Genomic DNA, 23,380 nt, shown 5'->3' with positions numbered 1-23,380 from the left:
ATCTTCAACTGACATAGAATCTGTACCCCTACAGAACAATCCTAGAAAACAGGATTTGAAAAAGTCTCTCCTGAAACTGTTCATGGGACTCTTACTCGGAGTTCTAATCAATATCACTGCATTTACATTTCTAAGATTGTTTACATATCCCACTGTTTCTTCTATGAACACGCGAATCTATTTGGAATGGTGTTGCGAGATTGCTTCTGGCGTTCCACTTATCGGCCTGCTCCATTTCCAATCGTATACAGCGAATAAACGGTCACATCATTTTCCTGTAAAACGCGGAATATCATTACTTTGTGGACTGGGGAACATTATTAAATTAAATTATTACGAATTTGCTTTAATTTAAATGAAAATACATCCTTCCAAACAAAGTCATTATTTAAATCTATAAAGGAATTCCTAAAATTAATGACAATTGGTTCTCTTGACTTCTTTTGTTTTTAACAAACGATAATAATATTTTACTTTCATAACAACAACAAATTAATTCATCCCCTTTTTTTATTTCTATAAGATTTGAAATATCACATGCATGTTTAAAATCATTGACAACACTTAAACCAACACTTTGGAAATGTTTTCTTTAATCTTGTATATTCAAAATCAAATAGGAGCTGTTGTGCGTTCACTTTTTTAATAATTAATGTAGAGTCATTCCCAATACTATTTGTAATCAAATTTTCTTAAAAGTAATGTTACTATTTTTGTCAACTAATTTCATTTGGAATACTTCTTACTTTTAACATATCAATACATTTTATTTCTTACCTAAGAAAACGTTTGCATAAAATTATGGCAAATTATGTTTAGAGCATTATAAATAAACATCTTTTATATTTCAATTGGACTGTAAACAAAGTGGCGAATTCCATATCTTATCAGACCAGTATCTGAACATATTTTCCAGTTAGAGCCATTATGATTAAAGAAACGAGATATCCATGACAAACGAAGCAAAGATATTTCACTAGCAATATCATTCATATTCAATCCAACATTTTCAATATCATTTAATACGAATTTTATTTATTTCTACATTCCAGCTTAAATCTTGTAAAAATTTCTAGATTTAGCCTACATAGACTCCAAAATATTTAACAGGTTACGAAACCGAGAATTATCGATGTTTTATCGTAACCTAATCACAATTATAATTAATAAATGACACATATATGTAAAGTTTACGTCCTCCTCTTCCATTTGATGCAACTCATATGATGCATATGAAGAAAGGGTACCAAAAAGTAATTTAGAAACAAACAGAGTTGACAAAAGACTTAACTCCTTTTCGTTGATCATCAGCCACGCATCAAGTCTTTCATCTTCTTTGTGCATGGATGATGGTAAGCTTTACAAATATGTGTCATGTATTGATTATAATTGTGAGCTCCTCCCAGATAAGGTGTAGTACCAGAGACTTCTCAAAATATGAACATTTGGACAGAGAGGCTTTGGACCTCTATAACGTAAAATGTCACCAGTGCCTTATAATATATGAGGCATCTTGCAGATTTAGGTTTAAGTTTTAATCTTAGTTCATTTTAGTATAAATGGACAACAATTCGAACATGTATATCTGTAAGATAGTAGATGCCTCGTTAATGTATATGTCGAGGACAAATGCAATCAGTCTCTTACTTTAATTAAAAATGCTTTTGCTCCTATGTGTACATAAAATATAAATAGTTGATCTAAATATGAGTGCACTGGATTGTGAATCTGTAAACTCGCACCTCTCTCTCTCTCTCTCTCTCTCTCTCTCTCTTTCTCTCTAGGCAATCAGAATGTGTACAGTAAGAAACGTTGATTATAATTACTTAGAGTTTATTACAGCTCATAACAATTTGTGATAATTATCGATATTGGAATTTTAAATGCAGGTTAACAGACAGCAAGGAGTGAATTCTTAGATAAACTGGTTCTCTTTAGATTAAAATACGTTTTAAAGATTGATTAGTTAATTCCGTAGTTGCCGATAAGTAGGAATTTGAAATCTCATCGTAGAAACCTCTGTATTTAAAGTCACATGGGTGCCGACATATTGAGCTAGCATGTTAGACTAGGGACCCGTTAGAGAAATACCCGTTGAGCGGTGACCATGAAGGTAGATTATATATCTGGCAACAGGAAGATTGACAATCGAATATTGTTACTCAAACTTGGATTAGAGTAATTTTTGGATGGTTGCTGGTTTGCCTAGACTGAAAGCACCTAATTAGAGACTATTGTGTGTTTAGTCCGGAATAGAATTACTTGTCATGTTTTCGTTGGAAAGAAAAGGTACACTTTGGAGTAGAATTCGGTTGCTAGTGATCTAATGATGTTACATCATAAACCTGTCCCTAGAATTGTTAACATACCACTGCATATACTATCAATACTTTAAGCTAGTATTACTTAGGTAAATTATCTGTTGTCGGACAAAAGTGACAACACTTGTCTTTATAATTAATATTTAAGCTCTTAAAATAATTTCGTCTCATACATACTTGAATTGAATCATATCTGGCATGAATTGCATATGAAATAGACTCGCACGCCTCATTGTTAGTTGAAATAAATTAATAAAGTGTTACTTGTCGTTTTTTCACTTGAACAATTTATGCAGATGGATCCATTCTTTAATACAGTAGTACATGTCTGGTTACCTGGTAGTTACAGTAGTTAAGTGCGAATGGTGATTGGCAACCCAAGACTGCCCACAAAGGTAAAATCGCAAGGGCCAGAATGATTGGAGGGCCACCCACTTACCCCAAACCTAGGTTCACTGGTCTGCGTTCGAGCGTATACTCGAAAAAGGGAAAGATCTCCACCGCTCTCCTTCCTAATTGGACCCGAAAGACGGGAGTCTGGCAAAGAGAAGTATGGTCTTCGACGCAACGACCTTGGATGCATACATGAGTACTTCGACATGTCGGAGAATTCAAAGAAAGAGCTGGTAGACATCCAGCTCCTTCCGAACACGACTTCAGAAGACCCACATATTTATAAAAAAACATCGATGAACACGACGATTATGGGACTTATATTAAGTTCCAAGAGTATGCAAACGTATGCGGTTGAATATCTATGCATTTCGTGCAGGAAGAAGTATAGCATGAGCAAGGGATTTACAATTTCAATTTGTCATGGCGAGGTGTAGATTGTTAACTAGGCCATTTTTGAATAGAAACACTCGATTTGCATCTGGTCGATAGTGACATTTCCGAAAGTTTAAGAATTTCATCATGTTTTGAATGGTGAATTTCTTATTTTACTTCACACAGGCTGTTCCCATCACTCACCTTCTAACCCAACCGTCATTAGAAGTGTATCTTAAATTTGCAGGCACTTTATCTATGTGAAATGTATCTGCCATCCAGGGGCGGCGATTTCTTTTCATGACCGGAGGGGGGGGGGGGGGGTAAATGCGAGTGACGAGGGAGCATAGTAAACGATAGGGGCGAAGGTAATGGAAAGTTATTATGCGAGAGAGCATAGCGACCGAGGGAGATTACCAATTTCAAATCAACAAAATAAATTATACCTAAATCGTAAGAATAGAGAATAGAGCATGCATTACAAAAGAAAAATTAGTTTATCATTCTGTTCCAAAGAAACTTTATCGAATATTTCTTTGCGAAGAAGGGGGGGGGGCGTGAGGGGTTGCAGCCGCGGCCAGTTTTAGATCTAGGGCATTGTTGTGAAGAATTGAAATACGTATATATTGTGCTGAATTCGTGCCAAGTGGTATCGAAAAAGCGTAGTGCGTTCTAGAACAAAAGCAGGCCATGGCAATTCGTTGAATTGCTTCTCGTAACATTGTTTATACATGAACTTGTATACAGATTGCAAAGCCGATTATACGCAGCCAATTTTATTATACTTATTTTGCGAAAATTTGTCAAATTAGAAAGAGTATACAATTTTTGTTAATGATAGAATTAACGTAACTTGATCAAAAACGGTTCAGAAACAGCTGAAATATCAGAAAATACATCCGTTCATATTTTCGTCTATTCATATCTATACTAACTTGTGGGAGGGTATGGAAGAGTGTTTAAAAAAGTCACTTTAGAATTATTGTTATTATTACCATTAGTATTGTTATAATGCATTTTATAAAGATTTTCCTTTACTGATCATGACGTACCATGAGTTCATTGATTACCAAAACAATGTCAAACTCTCTCGTCTGACTATTGCAAAGAACGGCATGAGACGAAAAGACACGCCGCAAAAAGAATACATCGAGTTTTATTTTAATACAATATGGGTTGTTTTTAGAACCAAGTCAAGAAAGGAGAAAAAAAAACAGGATTTGACTGACAAAATATAAATTCTTCCACGCTCTGGCTGTGGCAATGTGCTACGCGTAGCGTGAATAATGACGGGAGAGAATGATAATTCCTTTGTCCATTACGACGCTAGAATAATATCGCGACGTGAAAATTATATAAATATGTTGATAATCATTCGAATTACAAACACACACAACCGTCCCAAACAGTCATCAGTTTGCCGACTATAACCGCATACATGTATTTATTCACTCATTCGTTTTTTTAACTTTTTGTTGTCGGGGACAATCAAGCTCGCAATTAAGCAACCATTCATCGTACATAGTCATCTTTATTTCACATTTCATATAGTCGTCACGAATATTAAAAGGAGGCGTATTAAACCAACAACAGAAGAAAAAAAAATCATAATTTATTCTGATCAAGATGAACGAGTGTGTTGATTGCCCCCCAAAACAAAAACGCTTCCACCAGACAAGTTCAGGCTGTGCTGTAGCAATGTACATCGCAAAGCTTCCACAATGATAGAAAAGATAATAGGGACTTTTAGATTTGCACGTCGACAGCTTTGACTGCAACGTGTGACGTCATTTTAAGGCACTGCACATGCGTTACGTCGTCTCAGACGGCGCTCGAGAATGCGTCAACCTTGATTTTCCTAAATCTAGTACATACATACATATTGGTATTTATATAGCGCCTTTACATGCTCAAGGTACTAGTATGCCGCGTGCGCATAAAATATACAGTTCCTAAGGTAGACAAAGGAACTGATCCTTCCCTGCTATTGTGTAAAAATGTGTAGAACAGATGTCACATGCATATTCACCTGTTCTACACATTTTTACATAATAGCAGTGAAGGAATGTTCTTTTGTCGAGGGTAGAATGAGGAACTGTATATTTTGTCCTCTTTCTTTGTCCGTGATGTTCATAGTGTTACTTCCTGCATGCATCATCGTCGAGTGCAATCTAACAGATTTCTAATTGTAGTCAACATGGGCAGTTAAGTACGTTGACACGCATGATCAGTCGGCGTTCGTCGTGTTCTCGTCCACTCAATCTAAAAGTCCCTAGTACCCCGCCCGTTACGACGCAAAACGGCGCGAGAAGAATAGATCGCGACGCGAGAAAAATACATCAAGTTTTTACAAACAATGGGATGCTTATCAGACCGAGAACAGGAAGAGGGGAAGACTGCAGGCTTTGGCTGACAAATACTTTCTGTATTGCAAGTTTAAGCTGTACCGTTGTGCATCGCGCATCACGAGCGAGAACAATGGCGGGAGAGATAATCTTCCATCGCCTGGTAGGGCACAAAAGGGCGCAAAAAGAATAGAGCGGGTTTATACCAACAATAGACAGTTTCTTTTCATTTGCAAGAATCAGGTCAGGGTAACTGTCACGCCCCTTTGCGCCCCTTTGCGTCCCTTCGCGCCTAAATGCGTCTCTTGAGACGCGACCTTTCTATTCATAGCGCCCGGACGCGTCCGGGCAGCGAAAAAAAAAATTCCTACGAACTTTGAGCTCGCGAGGGGAATCTGCGCATGCGCACTCGCGAAGGAAACCAGCGCAGTGCACGTGGAATCCGGTAGGGCGGTCAATAGGGTGAAAGTAATTATACAAACCAATCTTTCGTCAACTCATAGTTAGCTCAATCGGTAAGGACAGTGTGGTACTAATAGAACCTTGGAGTTGCCGTGAGGGTTCAAATCTCAGTTTATTTAGTTTTTTTACCTTTATAAATAGTGAGGCAAAGCAATAAATAATCAAAGTCTAATTGTTTGTGACCTCTTTGCATGCGTCAAGTATAACAGTTCGTGTGTGAGTATGCGCCAGGTATAAAAGTTCGTAGGAAAAAAAGTTCGCGTCCGGGCACAGTCGCAACTTTGGAAGGCTCCCCTTAGCCCTTCAGAGCCCGAAAATGTGTTTAGTCAGTATTTGCTATACATTTCTGTTGTTGTACTTTTTCAAATTTTCCGGAGGGGAGGGGGGGGGGACGATCCCCCTCACAAAATTGAGGGAGGGGAACGTGTTCCCCCGTCCCCCTCTTCCCCGGGATCGCCACCCCTGCAGTGCCATCTTTGCTTGTAAAAATTGACTTTCACTTTCCTGCTCTAAACTACAATATTGATTGCATTTTTACGAGAGGAGATATCGAGGATTTATGGTTTACCAGCAGTACTTAAATTTGTTTTGTAATTATTGAGGAATACTTTGCCCATTTAAACAGAGATTGATTGCGAAAATTTTTTGTCTTCGAAAGTTCGAATTGTAAGTGTAATTATGTGGGTTTCTTGTCAAATACACGTAGTCCAATGATTGAAGATGCAAGCTCAATGATCCCGATACTAAATAACATCATTTATTATATATTAGTACATATTGACCATGACACTTCCTCTTATACTCAACTGCAGCTCATTCTGGATCCCCCTGTGGGGAGGGCAAGTCTAAAGAAAGTGGACATTGGATTCCATTTTAATTTGCTAAGTAATTGAGATAAACTTTTATCGTAAGCGTGTTACACACAAGACAGGAATTCAGTCGTCAAATTACCACAAAAATGGATCAACAATTTGCACAATTAGCACCATTCGACGCAACGTTAGTGATTTGTTTCGTTGTCAGTTTGGGGATTGGTTGCAATGTTTTTCCTTCGCTTATTGCCAGCCATTTTGACATTACACCCGACGTAGATGATGTGGCTTACTCGGTCGCAAGTACAGGGTTGATGATAATCGTACTACTTGGTGATATCATCATGATTCGATTCATGCGCGGTATGACTGCGTACCATCAGGCTCAAGAAGTGTTTTGGCCAATGCGCTGCCGTCATTGCGCCAGAGCTGTTGGCATCCTGGCAAGCGACGAGGTACCTGACACACGTATGGGACTAACTTTTCCGCTTGAACAAGAGAACAGTGGCGTTGTCCAAGAATGTACAAGTCCGTCATTCGTAATCCCGTCAACCAGTTTTTCCGTTTCTACTGAGAGTCTTGCGTCTGAAAACCATGACCCGACTGATCTTGGAATCAGTTCACTGACTACAAGTTCTAAGAAAAGGACCAAAGTCACTGAATGTCTAAACATCAGTACGAATGGAAACCACTCAACGCCACATACAACTCCTAATAAGCAGTCTTACACAGGAGATACACGTTATACATCTACCGCCGTTGCGGATCACACAAACAATCAAAATGGCGAACCTGGAGGTTTTCCAGGATATACTAAAGAGACGGAATTCCATGCCACGCCGCTTTTCAAAAGTCCACATAAATCTCTTCTGCGAATCTTTACCATATTAGCGATTGTGTCCTTGGCCAGGAATGTTGTTGTGATAGTTGGGGCTGTCTTGTGCATCTTACAGCCTTGTGAGATGCACAGAAGGAAAGTCTCTTTTGCCGTTGAAGCTCTTCTGAATGGAACGATGGGAAGTTTACTAGTCATTGCAATGTTCTTTTTCACCTCTTATTACGACGCTGTCTTCATCAAAACGGGGAAATTTTGTTACCCTATAGGATACATATTCGCTGGTTGTATCTGGGTCATACTTTCCAAAATAGGATATCCTTTCAATGATGCCAGACATGAACCCCTGCCTCATCAGACGTACCCATGCAAATTGAACGGAACATTTGGAGAGTTTGTTTTGGATTTTAAAGAAAGGGTTGATCCCTTTTTAGTAGAGTGTGGTATAATCGGAGCTGGCATCATTTGGCAGATGTGGAGTGGCGCCTTACCAGAGGGGGTTTTAAAACTGTCATCATGTGCCAGTCCGTCATTCGATTTTCTGTCTAGCCAGAAATCTAAACCAATTTGGAGAAGGATCTCAACCCTTTTTTCACAAAAACCTAACTATCGAACCCTATTTTTCACTAGAGATGCCAGGTCTTCAATCGACATAGAATCCTTCAGGCGATATGATCCGCGTTCTCAATGACATATTGAGCTATTGTGGAATAATTGCACAATGCATATCGTACTGCTTTTACAAAATATCCAGCTTGTGATAGGTATTGTATCAATAGCATTGAGTCGTAATTATATGTGTACAGAAGGGTGTTAAATGTGGCCAATTTGATGTAAATCTTATATTTTTGTTTAGATATTGGTACACGTTTTAAATGTCGTACCCTTCAAAATACTGACATAAATACTGTTTGATAATATACATATCAATAACGATCTTTTGTTATTTATTGTTATTGATTCTTTGCTTATTCACAATCATCAAAGTACAATTATAAGTATGTTTTTAGAAAAGGCCAAGCTTTATGATGACGTTTAGCCACATACGTATCTATTCTTTCTGCAGCAACCAGGCAAGTAGCCAATTTGAAGTTCATGTACAGGAATAAGGATATTTTTATTGGAAAAAACAAATTCCTTGGTTTGCTAATGTAATAATATATATTTTGTTAGTCTTAAATTATGATAATGCTTATTGTTGCTATTCAAGTGGAAAGTATATAATTGTGAAATGGCCTACACATGTATTGATAAATGGTACTAGTCTTGAAAACAGAAATAATTAAATATTATATTAAGTCTCAATAATCTCTGATTGACTTAGCCCTCGGCAGGGCCTAGGGAGCATGAGGAATATTTGCGTGTGTCTAAAGATGTGGCAGTATATTTTGTCAGAGAGAGAAATTGACCATATACAACATCTCGTTTCAACATTCAACCATGTAACGTCGTAACCTGTTGATTATTAAAGACTACCTACTATAGTATACGCAGTAATGATTTTTTTTTTCCATGTTGCCGGAAGTTAGTCTAATTTTCTCAGACATCAAATTGGATCGTGGGGTGAACAGAATAAAATAATGTGAAATTGTAGGCGCATCTCACTATTATCACCCGTTTTATTTCGTATATTTTTTATTTGATTTTATTTCTGCATATTTTCCAAATAAAATATAACTGAATAACAAAGAACATAAAATACATGTAAGGTATAATAAAACATAAACAAACAATAATTTCTTAATGTCAAAATGTTTTTTGTACATAATATATGTACATATAATAACGAAACTTATTACTTCCATAACATATTATCATAAATTTAAAGTATTATCTGAACTATTCTGTTGGAAAAGTGCAGGAGACCGCAATCATAAGCAAAGCTTAACATTTCATTTATTTGGTCGCTTTATTTGTTCAGCATAAATTTTAGTTTCGACCATTCATCTAAAACACAGCCTCATGTACATGGGTATCGACGGTTTCAACACTGCTAAAATAGACTAAGGAACAGTTCCAAAGTCTTAACATTACCATAAACTTTTTTTTTTTAATAGGATAATTTGGGCCTATTATTATACCGGTCAATTTTTATGTTTTTCTAAGACTGTTGTTCTAAATTGCTATACTCTTAATCAGAATAGACGTTGGATTGGAATATAACATTATTAAAGTTTATGATGGAGAGAAATGACGATGAAATTATAGGAAATAATGTTTGCGTCAAGCTTGTGAAAAGACTATTGCAGTCTAAATATACACGCCAATACAAACTATAAAACAACAACATTATGTGATCTTTCTGATGGACACCACGGAAGTTCCGTGATTGACACACGAGCAACGAGGGGGGGGGGGGGCGGGGGGTATTGAGCACTGCTTTTTTTTTTTTTAAATCAACACCCCCACCCCCTTTTTTTGTGCCCACCCCAGGGGAGGACGCCCGTCTTCATTTTGATTTGAAAACAGTTTTTTGGCCAGGGGGGAGGGACCCCCTCTCCCCCCCCCCCCCCCCCCACCCTTAGATATGCCACTGGGGATAGCCGTAGGGTCGACGGTCAGTTGGAGTCGAGATGAGAGTCATGAGACACACTTGATCAGCTTAATGTCACAAATAGCGGTCTGCGTGTGCTTAGAACTAGACTAGTCTATTACTATTAGTTCATCGTCGATCCGTCGTCCCATGCCCTCCTCAAAGACAGATCACGCCACAGAAGCCGCTAAAATGGTGTTTTCGAGATGTTTTAAGGTAAGGTTTGTTTTGGTTTTTCCTTAGTTGTCAATAAGAGTAGTAGATTAAATATATATATATCTTATCATAGCTTCATTAGTTGAAACTGTGTGCTTCTAACGCAGTATCCAGACTAGAGCTAGGGAAAGCCCCAAATCACCACCATTGGTTGAATGAATTGAGCCCGGCTGCGCCCGCCAGGCCGCCTGCCAGGCCGCCTGCCAGGCCGCCTGCCGGCGGTGGCCTAAGAAGATGAGACTATAACTTCGTTAGTCAGTTAATTAATGCATTTTAGTACAAGCACTCGTCAATCGATGAGCGCGAACCTAGCCTGCATGTTCCTGATGTTGGACCGATGAAAGCCTTGCCTTTGCTTTGCCTTTGGTCTCTGAAAAGTCTGATATCAATGGTTATGGTTGTTCTGCTATAGACTTCTAGGACCTAGACCTACTAATTACTACAGTGTAGGCCTAGGCCTAGACTCGGCTTAGCTACATGTAGCCTATACTATAGATCTAGATCTAAACATGATAAATAACTACGTCAGGCTCCTCCATATTCACTGACTGCCTCTATACAGAGCTGACTGAGTGTGGCTGTGGGGAGCTCAACAGGGAAGGGTAAGAAGTGCCCACTACCCCCCCCCCCCCCCCCCCCCATGAGCAAACAAAATCCATATGATACAAGTACGCTGGTTTATTTTACACGTCTGGCGTGAGGTTTTTTCATAAACCAGGAGCTTGCGGGAGAGCAGGAGGAAGGGCATGTTGGCGAGAGTCTCCTGCTACGAGCTGGTGGGACGGCGGGAAAAGGAGTGTGGTGGCATATGACTCCCTCCAAATGCGGGAGGGTTGGCGGCCCTGGGTTATGCAATGCAGTTTGTGTGTGCATGAGCGCCGTACCCATCCTGCACAGTTCAGTAGCTTCACAAACTGGAGCTGGACAGATACAGTAAGCTGAAAATAAGTCCATAGATCTACACCTCTACAAATGAAAAAAATACAAATGGAAAGAATGCAAACTGCCATTGAAGAACGTGATACTACAAATACACGCAAAATCTTGTCACTCCAAGCAAACGAGCAGGAGAATTACTCACGACGGAACTGAATTCAGTGTACATGTAATTGTAAGTGCTAACAATATGGCACAGATGCAATCATCCTCAAAGCAGTCATTGAGACCTTTGGCCTTGGCATCTCTCTCGCCAATAGACAGAAATAACTGTCTGGTATGGGGAATTTTGAAATAAAACTGACATTTGTCAAACTTCCCCATACACCGACACATTTACGGTTATCCTTGGCATATGCACAATGGAGGGGGTTGGGGGGGGGGGGGGGTCAATTAGAGATTTACTCCAGAATCTAGACAAAATGATATAGAAAAAAAATGATTGAAAACAAAATGAATCTAATTTTCTTATACCGGTACTATGAAAATAACATTAATTGTAGAACATCGAAATAGAAGGACTTACATGTACTTTCAGCTTATCTGATGCTTTTCTTGAAGCTTCTGTGCGAGTTAAGATGGGTGATCACACACAAACTGCATTGCATAGCCTCCCCTCACTAATCTGTATGTATAGAGACAAAATCTTGCCCAATTACAGCTAAATTCAACTTGTATACAAAGTGCATTGGTCTTTGAGTGGAAGAAAACTTACTGGAAAAAATCAATCCAAGAAGACCCTATCAAAAGAAAAATGCTGGTCTGCTATCCGCAACAAGATCCCATCCTAAACCACTGGGAGGACAAGTCAGGATGAGTTATTGAACTCATCCCCTTAATAAATTATAACAAAAATGTAAAAAAGCTAATCTCATGCAAAGAAGATCTTGATCATTTGCCTGCAATGGATAATTTAGATACATACCCCCAACTACATATTTGGCTGGTACATATCTTGTACAATGAACCATAGTGAACATTTCCCTTGCAGTTTAAAGCCCCTCTAAAGTGTTGGGAGCCCCAAATTTGCCAAAAATTTGATGACAAAATTTCACTTAAATTGTATCATAATGTGAAAGACAAGGATGTCATTTAAAACACATTTCTGCAAGGATTTTCAAAAAAGTTGTGTTTGAGGATAAATATTGATAAAAAAAAGAATACTTAATTTTGTTTTTCTGTTGCATGCAGAAAACGTACATTTTGTATTACTAATTTAGATGTTTTTAATTCCTAATTAGGACAAATTAACATACATGTATAACCTTATTTCACTCAAGGAACCTCCATAGAAATTAATGAGATTGGTGAATATATTGGTAGTATTTGAGGTTTCATTCTCTAGCTTTCTCTGAAACATGGATTCATGAAAGTACTTCATTATTGTTCAATAAACAAGGTTACACTATGCCATGTTTACGGTATTTCAGATTCTCTTGACATTACTGTTAGAGATGACATCATGACTCGGTCAATGTGATGGTTATTTTATCTGACTGCTAAGAATGCATAAATGTTTGTAAGTAAGCAACCAGACGGCCGACGGATTTAGGTCCTCTCCGAGGAACCTGGTAGTGAGGATTAATGCCTTACCAAACTAGCACATCGCCTTGGTTTAAAACCCGGGTCACCGGATTACGAGACCACTGCTCTACCGACTGAGCTATTGCGCCTCCTCAAGTCAGATGATATTGAATCTCTTTTTACTGAAATAATCAAATTGGCAAGCTGATAGTAGTTAAATATTCAGAAACCCAAATCAAACATGCAAACATTTACTTATACACTAGATGATTACCGGTATATAAGGATTAATGTTAACATTGACCATATTTATATTTGTACATGTACATGTACATGTACATGTATGCCAAATAGTGGTAATGATTTTGTTGGTATGAGTTACTCACATTTTCTATACCAGGGTAACTATTAAACAAGACTGCATCTCTGATTGAACAAATCTTTACTAATATGTAATGATGTACATGTATGTGCCAGTATAACTCCTGGTATTCTTTATTGTGATGCAACTGATCACTTCCAATTTTCCAATTAAGTAACCACATAATAACTCCTCCATCTGAGTCCTTCAATACCGTCAAATCAATGATGACACTTAATTGGCCCTAAAGGGGACAAAAATCTCCTGAAAAGAAAAAGGAATGAACTCAACACCACCATTCTTGGATGACATTTGAGTTACTGTACATGTAGTTTGGTTGATAGTTGATACGCAATGAATTCTATGAATGCTTCTGAAGATAATTTTAAAAAAGTAAGAATGTGTAGAAGATATTTGATAAATTATTATGCAGAACCAGACTAAATTATTATCCAGAATAGTGCTGCGACCGTGTATAGGCACGAACCACCACTACACAACAGATAAACGAAGAACAAATAATCACCTGTTTTTCAGCATTATAAGAGTCTGAAGTCAATATTTCACAAAAATGTCATCAGTCTAAAAATAAAGTTTAAGTTCCACTGCTACTTCCTTGAATAATCATTTCCATACACTGTACGATTTTGATTCAATGCCGTTGAGTCTCTTCTCTTGTCATCATGCAAACAATGCCAATCATTGTGATCTAACTTTCCAGCGAGCGCAATGGTTTTGTGTGCAGTATGGTTACTACACCTGTACAGTTACAACTTTTCCAATGCCATTGAGTCTTTTCTCTTGCCGTCATGGTAATAATAATAGGCAATTTTTTTCAAACTCATTGCGGAATTAGAATCTGCGGTTCGTGTGCAAAATCGAGAAGATACTATAGTAACAGTTGGATGACCACTGAGGCCCTGAAATCTAGAACGGGTTTTGGCCAAATCTACGGGCGTTCTCAATGACGCCCCAAGTGAATCAAGTGCCTCGATACAAACCATTTCATTCACCTGATAATAATAGTATTTAAATAGACAGAATCCAATCTGCATACATTAGTTGTTGCCACACTTAATACATGCAGTTTGCATTCTGACTATTGCGAATCCTAGACAGGTGAATGAAATAATTTGTATTGAGGAACTTCACAAAGACGTACAGTATGTATTAAATTTGATTACATTACGAAAATGGCCTGTTCCCTTCAACGCAATACAGTACAGACGGGACTACAGGACTAGCACAACTTGTCTCAACCAAGCCACAAAACGGCTTTTTATCAAATTTCAACAATAATTTATCATCAAGTTTTAAAACAATTCATATATCCATATTCATGTTGTTACTGTTCAGAAACAATAATCGGAAGAAACAAAATTCACCGAAGAGTCCTTTGTGCCAGGGGCGGATCTAGGGGGGTTAGGAGGTTTAAATCCCCCCTTTGGCTGGCCAAGGTGCTTTCTACCTCTCCCCCCCCCCCCCCCCCCGAAATATTGGTTGGCACTTTTTTCAAATTGAAAACAAATTTTAGTGCTCCCTACCCCCCACTAAGCAAAATATTGGTTGGTGCGATTTTTCAAATGTCAACCCCGCCCGCCCACGCCATAGAAAAGAAGCTAGATCCGCCCGTTAAAATTCGTCATCCTTCGTTATTAGACGACAAAATTCTCATAACCATCTTTGGTACAAGCTTGCTGATTGGCTGTTTATTCACTTGGGGCGTCATTGAGAACGCCCATAGATTTGGCCAAAACCCGTTCTTGATTTCAGTACCTCAGCGATCACCCTGCTGTTACTATAGTAGCTTCTTGATTTTGCACACGAACCGCAGATTCTCTGTCCGCAATTAGCTTGCGAAATACCCCTAATGTTTGTCGAACTGGCAACAACTAATGTATGCAGTTTGGATTCTGTCTATTGAAATACTATTATCCTTATCAGGTGAAAGAAATATTTTGTATCGAGGCACTTCACAAAGACGTTTGCATTAAATTTGGTTACATTACAAAAATTGCCTAATGGCATTGCAAATGCAATACCTCCGTAGAAATACGTACGCATTCACCGAAAAGCAAAACCACATATTGTATTGAGGGCAGTCTGTATGCGACGGCCGTAAACCTGAGTGCTCTGCGTCCGCGAAGGTCTGTATGTTGCTGAGCGAAAACTCGCTAATATGTCAATCATTGCGGTCTGACTATTCCATGAGCATGATGATTTTGTGTGCAGTACTGTTACTACTGTAACAACTTTACAGAGAAAATGGTTGTTGTGAATGCGCGCTGGATTGCTGGTCGTAAATGTACTGTACAACATACTATACATGTACAAATGTACCTAGCTGAAATACTGCTTTTGTTTTTGGTAAATGTCATAACTGTGTACACGCAAAGATAAACTGGCTGTGTGCACTGAATGGAAATTACACACTAAACTCACAGCACTAATTCCAGAAACAATTTAATGACAATAAAAGATATTGTATAAATACCGGTAATTGGAATATTATTGAAGACTTGCCTGGTAAAAAGGTTAAAGCCTTTAAACCATCACATGACACTTGGTGTTCAAGTTATTCAACACCAAAAGAGTACCGTATTTGAAGTTACAATTTTAATGCTTATTTTGTGACCCTTTTTTATCTAATTAGTAAAGATATTAAAGGTAATGAGAGCCATTAGCAAGTATTGATAGTAATAGTTTTTTTATGGGAAATGTAACCCTAAAAGTAAGATGCTCTGAAGGAAACAGAAAAAATTTAGAAGCAGGCTGGTGAAAGTTTGAACAAACTCAGACAAGTAATAAGTAAGGTTTTAATGTTTGAAATTTGTAGTCTGTATATGAATTTCAAATTTTTGAATTGATGATTGGGCATGTATAGTGATGTAATGTTGGACCAATATCATTCAACACTTGCACATGTAATATGACTATGATAGAACCTCTTCATTTTTGGAGGACCTATTGAGCTCTCTGAATATATTTTTAGTACAGCTCTGAGAGAAAAGGGACTGGTATACTGGAAACTTTGTTTTAAAAGTGTGAAACGAATGGAGATTTACAATTATGTCCCAGTAGAATGACTTACAGGGTATTGTACATTGCTGGTTGTGAATGTTAAGTGATTACAACTTTCTAAAAATTTTGTTCTTCTTGTTTTAAATCAATTTCTTTGAACTTTCCTTCTTTTTTTTTTTTTTCTTTTAAACTCTCACCAATTTTTTCTCTGATCTTTCTTTATTTACGGATTCAACTTGTTATAAAGGTTGGTATATTATATGATCCAACAACATTATTGATACTTTGCAGCAGAAGCATGCAGTTGTACACTGAATATAACAACTCTATATTTTGATGTTGTTGCTGATGTGTTGTTCATCAAACAGCCATGAAATTCATCATTATAAACTTCATTCATCATCCAAAAGTCAATATTTAAAAATTGTAATGATGTTTTTAAATATGGAGTGAGTCAAAGTCATTGGCTAGGTCAATTGGTTAACAACAATATGGAATGAATAGTGATTACCTGTATTATTTTCATAACTTCAATTACTGAACAACTCTTAGTAGAAATATTTTTAACACAGTGAGCAAATATTTCACCCAACAGCTAAAAATGTTTTTGTGGTTAATGTTGAATAGAAGTGTAACATTTTATCAACCCTAGAGATATTATTGTATTAAAGAACTTTTCAAATGTTGAATAATGAATATCCATTTTACATGTAGAGTGTATAAAAATACCAACATTTAGCAATCATACAACAAACATTCTGTGATATGAGTTCAGGCTCAAAACATAACACAATTTGTTAATGCATGGCAACAAAAATGAAGACACCTTATTGTTTATGTCTTGCAGTGTAGGAAATGATGTTATCTCTTATTGTGAAAGCTTTGTCAAAAAGCTGTATTACAGAATTTAAATACCTGTAGCTTTATTTTCAGTAGACAAGAATATCAAAAGACATCCAACTTCAGGACCTTGCCTATTCTGCAATTTTAATTTTAATTTTCTGTCAACATGATTGTATGAGTACTTTTAAAAGTTTGTTGTTTGTTAATTCATCATTTGCATAGCATTGCATAACATTCTTTAACCAATGAATTTCTGTTTACATTGGTGCCTAAATAATATGGATTTTGTAACTTTGATATGTGCAGTATACTGCTGAATGGGAAACATGATACATGTAAGTGACAATGTTGCAAAACAAATAGTGACTCTTAATATTAATGTTGATTCTAAAATACATACATGTACATTAATGAAATTCACAATGAACATGACGGACAAAGAAAGCGGACAAAATATACATTTCCTCATTCTACCCTCAACAATTGCTATGGTAGACAAAGGAACATCCTTTCACTGCTATTATGTAAAAATCTGTAGAACGGGTGTCACATGCATTTTGTTCTACACATTTTTACATAATAGCAGTGAAGGGATGTTCCTTTGTCTACCATATATAGCAATTGTTGAGGGTAGAATGAGGAACTGTATATTTTGTCCGCTTTCTTTGTCCTTAATTTCCATAGTGATTGTAGATTTCTGCACCTAAACAGATGTCTTGTTATCCAAAAGAACTGGTGAAACTCTCAAAATGATAACTCTCAATAATAGCACCACAATCAATTGGGTATCATTGCATAGAGAAATAGGTCTACACGTATTACAGAATAAAAAAGGATAGTATTATATTCTCATAAGTGATATTAACAAAAACCAACTTTCTAAACAGGGTGGATTGTTTCAGAAATGCATATTTCCTTCAAATATTTAATATCTGTGACATTTACATGCAATCTAAATTTGAAGCTCCATTTACTACCGGGTAGTTTGGTTGAAATTGGTTGCGAGTGTCTTTCTTCAAATCACTTTTTAAAGCAAAACAGGTTTTGATCTGAGGTATAATTAGAAAATTAAAACATTTGTATACTAATAAAAAGAAATAGATTAAATTCCTCTCCTGGCAGCTTCAACTCTGAAGTATGGATGAACTATGGCCTGTACCTGCAATAGAAGTGGTCAAAAGCCTACTATTTTGAGTAGTATAAAATTCTAATCTTTGGAAAATCCTGTTTCAATTTATTATACAATGTTCAGTGAGCTGTGAGGCTGCATTATAGATTTAAGTGGTATCAGTTACGATTGATGGGCCATTCCCTTTCTCCATCTCACTGAACATGTAAATAGTACCAGTATTCTTTTGGGCTATATTTAAAGAAATGTAAATCAAATCAGACTACCGGTAGTCATTCTCTTTCCATACAGTGATGAAGTGAGCAATGTGGTTCAAAATTCTGAATACTTTGTTTTGGTAATGTGATCTTCCAATGTCTTCCAATAATGGTTGTCTTGCTGACCCTGACTTCTAAGCAAATAGCCTACCTTTTTTTTAAATGGTACATTGTAGCTGCAATAGTTTTGAGAAAAAAATCTTGATATACACCCTGTACATGTAGGTGTCACATTAATTCATTTTCTATTTATGTAAATAATAGTAAGCATATCAACACCACCCTTATGTAAATAAAAATGTTAACAAAAATTCAGGGCAAAAACTTTTCCTCACAACAACACAGCCTCTCTAAATCAAATATGTTGGTATGTATTACATTTGATATGATACATGTAGTTTGAATATCATGATGATACTGTACATGGTTATGAATAGCTACATGTATTATGGATCACATTCTTTGCCCCCAAGATATGTGAAATTCACCTATGTAGAAGATTTGGGATGAAGGGTTCTCAAATGGTATAGTTTGGCATAACCTGTCATTAATTGGAGCTTAACATGATTGTCATTTACATAATATTACTGGCCTTGAGGGAGAAACAAGGTAATACACCCTGTATTGCCTTCACTGATTCAGTAAGGGCAATACATGTACATATAAATGCATATCACTGTATCTCCCAAAAGATTATAATTATTACCTATTCATTTGTGAATCACGTACGGTCACTATACCCTACTACAGCGCCGCATGATAGTCTGCTCAAACTTTGCGGCGATTTTAGCTGTTTGAAAGGTCCAATATGGAACACAATCTTTGTACTCAAAGTGAATGGTGAAACCCGAAAGAGAGAAACTATCAGGAAATATTGCCCGCTCAAAACTGTTAGTTTGCGGACCGGGCAAATATGCATTTTAATGCATGGTACAAGTACATGTAAAATTACCTGCTACTGTATACATGAAGGTAATAAAGCAAACAAAGATCAAATTCACTACTGGTTCCTGTAAAATTTCACCTAGAGAGTACATGTTGTGGATAGACAAACTACCAGCCATACAAGAATGTAGGAAAACCAAATCGAGTAGGAAATTGTTAGTTAAAAATTCAAAAATATTGCTTTGTATAATGTCTTATAATGTGACACTGAGAAAATCCTTTAGAATAGTGCTAGTACTCCAGTACACTGCTGAATCATTTTACATAGCAGCTCATGAAACTTAAATCACATTTTAGTCTTTTCAAATCCTCTGTGAAGTCCTTTTGACATTAGCTTTAATGTGGCAATTTTTTGTAGTACTCTGTACATGTACATGTACATTCAATCCTATGGTCATACAGAGATTGAATCACATTCTTATGAAATTTGAATTGCCTCCTATACAGGGTGTACATGTACATGTACTGTACATCTTCAACAATATTCACATACACAAGATTTGTGTAATTATCACTGTTTTGTATACTTGAGATGCTTTTCGCAAATATTTATTGGAAGATTTGTATATCCTTTGCTTACATAACATGGATTTCTTTGGCTTTGTCAAATAAATTTCTAATTGGTTTAGCATGTACACATGTAGACATATTGATCTATCACCTACACATACAGTACTGTACATGTATGTAGTGTACTGAAATATTATAAGAATACTTTCTTTTGATCCTGTAATGTAATCTGTATGATATGTTAGATATTTGATATAATTTTATAATTCTTAAAATGCTTATTCATTTTTCAGAGGGGCAGGTAGACACTTGATGACAATCAACGCAAAGGCACAAGGTCACTGTCAAGATAAAGGAGAAATGGCATGTGTACTCCACCGATTGTGAGAAGGGGCTCTTGATTATCCTTTGAAAAAAGTGGTAGATCAAGTTGATCCAGTGTAACAGTAGCAGCAAATCTATGAGGTATGTACAATGTAGATGGATTGTAACAAAAACTTAGGGGTGTTCAATGATCAAGGTACATGTATTTAAGACTCCTACCCCATTTTTTCACAATTTTTTTTATTGATGGCTATTAAGTGCTGCATGCATGTACAATGTAGTTTTTCAATGAATGGATGTAAAAATTGATGCTTTTGGATCATAATTGACTAATATGCCCATGTAGTAGACAATTTTCAAAATGTATTCAAATGTAAACATACATGTACGTGTACCTTGCGATGAGCTATTACATGTACATGTACATTCACCTGTTTTCTATTATTGTACCTCAATACCGGTAGTCAGAATGCAAATTGTGAGGATTAGTTGTTGCTACATGTAGGTTGGGTAAACATTATGGCCTGCCTGACCTAACAACACGTAATGTGTGGTATTGGTATTCTGAAAGTGTTTATTATTGAAATACAATTTTTCAAAGCAGGAGAATGAAATGATTTATTAAGAGGCAGGTAAAGAAGATGTTTTTGCATGAAATGTATTTACGGTATGAAAATGACCGATCAAACCAAACTCTTGAGTATATTTGTCTTTACTTAGAATATATACTAGTATATGATAATAACTCAACTTTGTTATTGTTTTGTTCCTGAAAGTCATTTCATTTGATATATGCTGTACTGTGACTTATCCACATAGAAATTGTAGAGCATTGCATATAATACAATTTATAGATTGTTATGTTATAGATAATTATTGGGGAAAAACAATGTGAACCTTTCCATTTGTTAGTATTGGCAATACAGTGTACAGGTACAAGATTACAACAATTGTAGAATACTTAATACTAGACAATATTTGTATATTATATTATATGATATGATAGTATGGTATGGTATGATAGGGAAAAAATTCATCTCGGAAGAAATTGTAGACATTTGAATGAATTGTACTCCAAGATATATTATTGTTAGCACTGTTCACACTGTTCTTGAGACCAAAAAATAAATGGAAGCTCTGTTCTTTATTTTTCAAACCAACAGATTTCATATGGGATCCCTTTAAGTACAAGGTCTACGCAGCTTCACACACGCACTGAGAGGGACCTGGCAGAGGCTAATAGCATGGCCCTTGGTATGATCAGCCTAAGGTTAAGGTTGATTCAACGAGACATTAAATGGAGATTTTTCAGTGAATATTTTTTTAATGTTTAATTCCAGATATTTAATTGTCTCAAGTAAAAAAATATGTGTTCACTAGTGTTGATTTGAAAAAAAAAGCTCCTGCTGTGGCAATCGAAAAGAGCGCTATATTTTGATTTCTTACAAAGAAGTTTCAGAACCTATGACTATAAAATTTCACACTTTATATCTAAAGGGTTTAATTATTTAAAATAATTTGCAAGTTTCTTGGAGGTTACACAAATTTGAAAAAGTGTAATTTTTAAGAGTTTACAGAACTCAATATCACTGTATTTTGATGATATTTAATTTGGGTTTGAATTAGAGCAAACAATTTAAGATTATACAAGTTAAACAAATAGGGTGTGTAGTTTGATAAATGTGGGATATCCATTTGTTTCATTATACTACAAATTTTTGTGAAAGGTCGATCATCCACTATTGTTAGAGGAAACCTCACAAAACCTCACCCTAAAGAATAAGCGTAGGTATTCTGAAAAGTGAGATGTATTTCTGCCGGCCCTATGATGTACAAAATTCCTTACGAAAATGGAAAAGAGCTACCGGTATGTAGGATGCGAAAGTTAATGTGGTTAGATGAGCAAGTGTGCACTTGTAAAAATGACACCTGGCTGGAATGATCCCCAGGAAGTAGAGAATGTGCATACATAGTGTGCGGGTAAGCCTGAATCTGATGACCGGGGTAATAATATATCTGTAAAGCACTTAGAGACATCATACGCTATATAAAAGCGGAATCATTATTATTATTATTTTATTTTAGGCATCAGATGAAGGAAATGGGTGCCAAAAGATATCCTTTGAGCACCTTATCTCTGCCAAAACTGCATTAATAATTTAGCACTTTATGTAAAGTCCATTAGATAATATTTATTTGATGGTATTATCGTAATGGCATTCAGGAAAAGTCAACTTCAGGTGTACAATCATCTTGCAACTAATAAACCTTATATGTGATTTAAATAGTTTGTAAAATGATTAGAATAATGATAAAAGGATATGAGAATGGTTATGGTATACCACTTATAAGCTTGTATTACAAGATGATTTCAACATAAAAAATAAACCCAAACAAGCAAAAATATTGAGCATTCAACCATACTATTTTTTAAAGATGTGTATGTACACAAGAACCAAATGAGATCACTTTAAGGCGCCACGGAGGCATATATTACATGTAGTGTCTTATAGCTCATGCAAAAGTTGGTAACCCCCTGCCTAACTATTTGTTCAGGTTTTTCTGATATGTGTTGCTAGATAGCAAGATGATTACCATTCTACAAGCTCCTTGAAATTATTTCTTGCAAAAGTTGAATACTGTACTAAAACATAAGAGGTGACAATTATTAGTCCCCTGTCATCATCTAAATTCCTATATGGCTTCTTTTCTTTTCTGTAACCATGTTAAATATCACAAACTAGTTATTAAAAGCTCCATAAGTTTTCTGAATTCAAAGGTGACCAAGTGCCTACCGGTACTTCATTCTTATTATTTACTTTGACTGGCCTTATTATCTCTTGTGCTATGTTTCAGGTGTGGGCAACACATCCATATTTGTGTGGGCGTATTAAACCTGACTGCAGCTATTGCTCTTTGTACATTAAATATGTAACAAATGAAAGCATTGTAAAGTTGTAAACATGTTTACGGCATAGCTTCTGTATGAGGCTATTGATATATCACCTGTGTAAATATATACATTATTTCAATAACATTTGCTATTTTTTGTGGGGATAATAGTGCTATACATTCCATTCAAAATATACAAACAGACCGGTTTTATTGTACATAGGTCATGCTGAAATATAATAGTGTAAATGAAGAAAAATTACCATGTAGTAAATATGATTTCAGGAACACGATGTTGGTTTGCTGCAATTCGAGAATTGCTGTGTTGACAATTGTTCCGGGCTTT

At 36.3% G+C, this 23,380-nt stretch overlaps 1 long non-coding RNA gene across 1 annotated transcript; it reads left to right on the top strand.

Moving 5' to 3' along the window:
• The first annotated feature begins 10,190 nt into the window (after positions 1-10,190).
• LOC115923045 lies at positions 10,191-21,993 on the top strand. Its single transcript, XR_004063739.1, has 3 exons — positions 10,191-10,292; positions 20,112-20,283; positions 21,306-21,993. It is a non-coding gene; the product is annotated as an uncharacterized LOC115923045 (long non-coding RNA).
• Positions 21,994-23,380: the final 1,387 nt, after the last annotated feature.

This window comes from Strongylocentrotus purpuratus, unplaced genomic scaffold (assembly GCF_000002235.5).
Source record: "Strongylocentrotus purpuratus isolate Spur 01 unplaced genomic scaffold, Spur_5.0 spur5_scaffold_13, whole genome shotgun sequence".
Classification (NCBI taxonomy): domain Eukaryota; kingdom Metazoa; phylum Echinodermata; class Echinoidea; order Camarodonta; family Strongylocentrotidae; genus Strongylocentrotus; species Strongylocentrotus purpuratus.
This window is presented reverse-complemented; position numbering and strand designations above follow the sequence as displayed.